We start from the raw sequence: 6000 nt of genomic DNA on the forward strand, positions 1-6000 counted from the left end.
CCTGGCTATTTTATGTAGCTGTGTAGTAGAAATTAATGTCAGCATATATAGTTGTAAATTTATTACGTTGGTTCAAATACAGTATTTATAGATTACCTTCTTGGAAGCATCACCACGTTGAGTAGTTTTCCCAAAATACTTAGTGATACCAACATGCGTTCCTGAAGGAAAAGTAGATCTATATACTCAACATATTCATATATATTTTAGCTTAATTTAATCATAAAATTAATTGGTGATCTTATGCATGCAAACTATAAACAATATAAAGAAGAAATCTTTATCTTACATTGGAATTTCGGTTTATAAGGGCACAAGAGAGATCTCCTTCTCTCTTGTTCTTGTGCTTTCCTTGATGGAAGAACTAAGATCCAAGTATAGGATCTCTCCCAAAGTATAATACCCAAAGCACACTCTTAATAAAATTAATATTATGAATACTAGTACAATATTAATTTAGCATAAAAATGACCCAAAATAAATTGGTTTTTGGTCTCCTAAAAACCGGTTTAAGAGAGGAGAAAGGAAAGTTTTTATCTTTCTAAAATTCTTAATTTTTGATGAATGAATGAATAATGCCAATACCATAATATGTTATGTATTGAATATAATAAATATAAGGCAAAACCCTTTGCTTTCTTTTGTGTAAAACCGGGTGGAAGAGGGAGAAGAGGGAGCCAATGCATGCACTAGTTGTTCTTCACAATGACAAATAGGTTTTGCATGGCTAGTCTTTAGGTAATGATCATGTTCTCCACTAATATAATCAACACAATATTAGCCTAATTCTCCTCTTAATTTCGGCACACATAGATAATATGGACTCCATATTATCTTTGTCAAAATGTCAATTTGTCTTATGTCACATGTCATATGTTACATAAATTTGTTATGTATTTTATAACATATTAAAAATCAACGTATTAATAAAAATACGTCATATACAAAAATCGACATAGTAATTCATAATTACTTGTACCAAAATGTTTTACCAATTATAAATCACAATAATTTGTATTTATAATAATTCAATCAATTTCAATTGTTTCTTTAAACAATAATTTCAACTGAGTAATGAAACCAATTCGATTACTCAGACCGTATCTCATTTAATCAAATTTTAATGAGACACGTAAATATTACTTCCAAAATCGTCCGTCAATTTTAAATAATTTAAATGACTCGTAACGTTATACGATCAATTAATTGATCAATTAAGAGTGTTGCCCTTTAGGTATGACCTAGGGGATCAACTGATCACCACCGTCGCACGATAGTAATGTCAAACTCTAGTCAACCAATCATTACCGATAAGTGTGGACCAGTTGACAGTAAATATTACTTCCCAATTGTATTCTTTATAATGAGACTTAAACATGTGATCATCATGATCAACAGTTGTGATCGCATTATTGTCGGAGGACACATATTCCAACAATCTCCCACTTGTCCTCGACAAGTGTGCGTCACCAATTCTCTTGTCCTATTACTATCTCCCACTCAATGCAAGGTGTCTTTCAGGTCGTACTTGCAAGTGATCATATCGAGAGTGGTTTCCTTGATCTGGAGAATAACTGATTGACCGGATTTATCCACCATGGATACATTCCGAGCGTGGCCACGCATTTCCAGTTCATTACTCCTCGAGTGGCCCTGAGATATTGTTATAACCCTGACTAGGGGTGGACAATTCCTATCGCACTCATTCCCTTCAACTAGCCACAGCCATCATAACCCAAAATATGCCCATTTGACCCCATTTACGAAGGTCGTAGTAACACAAATCAAAGTTAATCTGAAACTGTGCCATCTTAGGTGAATAGTCTTTAGTCAAAAGAATCGACTCATTTGAATACTATAGCAGCTCTCGCCACGACCAGGCTATATAAATTTGCCAGAACTCTATAAGCGGTCATTAGGCCCGACAAAAAGTTCCTAACAATCTGCCTATGTGATCGACTAGTCATCTCACATGACTCTATGGCACTTGAACTTGCCATCAATCGCATCACACTCTAGTCACTTCGAGACGTCACCTCATACAAGTGACTATGGGCAAATACAATGCTAATCCATGTTCACTTTAACGGGGTTCAATTGTCTCCACAACCCGTTTGGATGTAACAAAGTATATGGTGAGTTAATAATAACTCAAACGACAAATGTCGACATCACACTCGAGTAGTCAATACAAGATTACAACCTTGTGATTCATATCGTAAGTGTGTAAACACTTGTTGATTTCAATAGAAGTTTAACATGTTACGTGTCCATGTGTTCAAACTTCTTAATCGTATTATCCTTTACATTCATGTTATCACTCATAGCATGAACCTTACCAAGTACACATCAAGGTTCCCGACCTTGGTTTCGGTTATTTATCTTGAAAGAACTTCCTTATCGATTATCACATAACGAACAAATTTGTGGTGAATGATATAACTTGTACTGATCAAGTGCTCCATCCACACACAATGCACTAGGTATATGTTTTGTAGAGTCTTGCAACAATTTGTCAAGATGATTAGTCTAGCACTTCTCACAAGTCCTAGCATATTAGGAAAGATTATTTTTGAGCAACTTCTTATTCAACTAAGTATCTTTCCAAACTTCTTATTTCTCCTTTTAGCTTGAAAGGCTTAGGATTCTCATAAATCCTTACATGTGCTTGGATTTTCATTAATATGTGCAACCTCTTGTCACATAACAGAGCATTCTATCAAACACCAAAATCGCTCATCGGATTCTACTCGAGAATTCATGACGTTTCTATTATGGCTTACCAATGAATCATCATGGTCTTATGCATATGATTCACCATTGGACATGTGCATGATTATTCTAATGGCGGAAATATTAGTTACTAATGATCATGAGATCAACCGTTCTTAGGTTCAATGAACGACTATGACTACTAATGGCAATTCCATTTTCATTTACATGAATAACCTATGTGTATGTTGATACGATGTGTATTTCTTAATACTAATCCAATATTTCTTGATGTAATTGGATTCATCATAGTCCATATTCATCAATTGAAAACTCAAATACTTCTTTGTGAAAGAAGATATTAGCTCGTCATTCCTAATGAGTAATGAGTTGTAAATATTCAAAGGATTTTAGCTCCCACTAAATTCCATGTCTTCACATGATAATTTCTAAACTCCCACTTAATACACATGTTTCGAAATTTATTACTCAATCGAAAACATTTCAAAATTGGAATGTATGTTGCTCTGCAAAGTTATTAAGATGAAGCCATATATGTTCCCATCATATCCTTTCAAAATTCCTATTTTGAAGAGGTCTCATCTTAACCTTATGGAAAGAGATTTTAATCTCTAATTCGTTCATGTTATAATGATACGTAGCAATGTCATTATTTAAATATTAATAATATCTAATACACGTCCTTCAAAATATCCCTTTCAGAAGGAGGTTTAACCAATTCATTTTCATAATGTGGTTAAGTAATGACTTTTGCGAGGTTAAAAACTTAGCTATTGAAGATATCGGTATATCAATCCTTGCAACTCGTTAATTACTAGTATGTTACTTTGATTCATTTAGGCTCTTAAGTAAAGTTTGAAACTATTGGTCAAAATTTTATCATAAACTAGTCAATTAAGACTTTACATTAGTCATTCTTGTTCCAAAACTTTCTTTTGGTCTCCTCGTGTAGTTATCTTGAGAACATACTCTTATGATTACTTCACTTGGTCTCTTTAGTCATATAGAACTTACTTGAGACCATAGATCTCATCTATTGGGTATACTATATAAATAGATATACCTTCATTCAAATCATTCTACCTTGCGTAGATCTCATTTACGTAAGTACACAAATTTATCTTGCCTTGTGTGTTGTGTTCTCATTTTTCTCCCACTCTATCTTTAGAATAAATACACTATAGATTCAAAGATAGCATATGAGACACAAATAATGAATTTGAAGTATAAGGAGAACTATCTCATAGGTTGACTAATAGTTTTAGATTTCGCAAGTGTACTTGGTGATTGACATTCCTTTAAAAGAGTTCATAGACTCAAAATCACTTTGTAAATGATCATACACAAGCCTTAAGCATGTGGACATATAATGAATCCCGTCATTATATTTGTCTATTAGATCACTTTAAGTGAATAATCATATGTTTATAAGAGCAAGCATTTAAATACGAATTTTAGAACAAAGGATAAAATGATAAAACGGGTGACTTGGGTTGCAAACCAAGCCACCATTATCCAAAATACAACCAATTATCCAAAATACCTTTCCATGTCGAACACGGAAACTTAAAGGTTCTAAAATCCAAAACATAATTAAAATAAGACAATAAAAAGCGAAGCTCCATGAAAGCTATTCCTAGCCTCTTGATGGTTTCTCAAACTTGCTTTTCTTTTCCCTTGTCTTTGCTTGGTGGAGGCCCTATTTACAATAAAAAGGGAGATACATTATCACAACTTTGTATCACAATACCATAGTTGAATTAGAAACATAAAAGAAAGGATAGTCATTTACCTACCGGAGTGATCTTTCCAGCCTTAATATCACCAACGTATTTGGAACAATTTCTTTTCCAATGTCCAACACCATTACAATAATGGCATTTATCAAGAGGACCCTTCTTGATTTTTGAAGTGCTAGCTTCATTAGTCTTAGTCTTGGTAAAAGTGGGAGCTTGTTTCTTACCCTTCCTCCCATTCTTCTTGAACTTCCCCTTGCTCTTAGTGCTTATGTTAAGCACATCCTTTAGTGGGTTCACATTTAACCCCATGTCCCTCTCGGCTTGCACAAGTAACTTGTGCAATTCTTCAAGAGACACATCCTTGTCTTGCATGTTAAAATTCACCCGGAATTGAACATACGCTTTGACTTTGGATAAGGAGTGTAGAATCCTATCTACAATGAGTTCTTTGGGGATTTCAACCTTTTGAATCTTCAAGGTCTCGACTAGCTCCATAAGTTTGAGCACATGAGGGCTAACCTTTTGGCCCTCTTTGAAGTCGAGATCAAAGAATGCCGCGGCCGCCTCATATTGGACGATCCGCGGAGTTTGTGAAAACATTGTCACAAGTTTGGAGTAAATCTCATTAGCGGTGCCCATTTTAAAGGCTCTCCTTTGGAGATCCGCCTCCATCGCAAATATTAACACGTTTTTCATTGCGGCGGACTCCTTATGGTAAGCCTCATATGCTTCCCTAGTGGCGGCGGTCGACCTAGTAGTAGGTTCGGGTGGAGAGGCCTCGGTAAGGTAACGAAGCTTCTCGTCACCTTGGGCGGCTAATTTGAGTTGGGCATCCCAATCGGAGAAATTTGACCCATTCTTTTCAAGTTTACATCGATCCATGAAGGATCGGAGCCATGATGAATTAGCAAGAGGCGTGGCGTTAGGGGTTGGTGTTGCCATTTGTTATGAGAAAAAGAAGTGGTCTACAAAACAAAAAAGAAGGAGTAAAATAAATGTCGTTTTAATAATAATACTCGTAAAAATGTATAATTTAAACAAGTTTTATGCATTTTTCTAGTGACGTCTACCCAACTAGATAAATGATTCCAAGACCTAAATTCATATCGATTTAGGCACGGTAGGGCCGATACATCCTTTATCAATATAACTCGGTGGATTAACGTTTAATCGATTCTACTTTTAGAACTCTTGGTCGATAAAATTACTCTAATAATTATCTATAACCCGGAACACATGCGACTACGGTCACGAATACTTCCGTTGAGCTCAATCCAAATTTCGAATAAATGTGTCCATGATCCAAATCCACATCAACTTGGGCACGGTATGGCCGATGAAACCCTCATTAACATGAACTCGGTGGATAAACATTCATCACCCACTTCCCCTACGTAACAAGGTTTGTACCCCGGTAGTGCCGAGTGCACTCCCTCACGAAATAGGTTTTCATGGTTTCTACTCTTTGGTAAGGCTATGTCTCAATTGTTTATTTTAGCGAGAGGTCATGTCAATTTATTATCTATCA

This window comes from Silene latifolia, chromosome X (assembly GCF_048544455.1).
Source record: "Silene latifolia isolate original U9 population chromosome X, ASM4854445v1, whole genome shotgun sequence".
Taxonomy (NCBI): Eukaryota; Viridiplantae; Streptophyta; class Magnoliopsida; order Caryophyllales; family Caryophyllaceae; genus Silene; species Silene latifolia.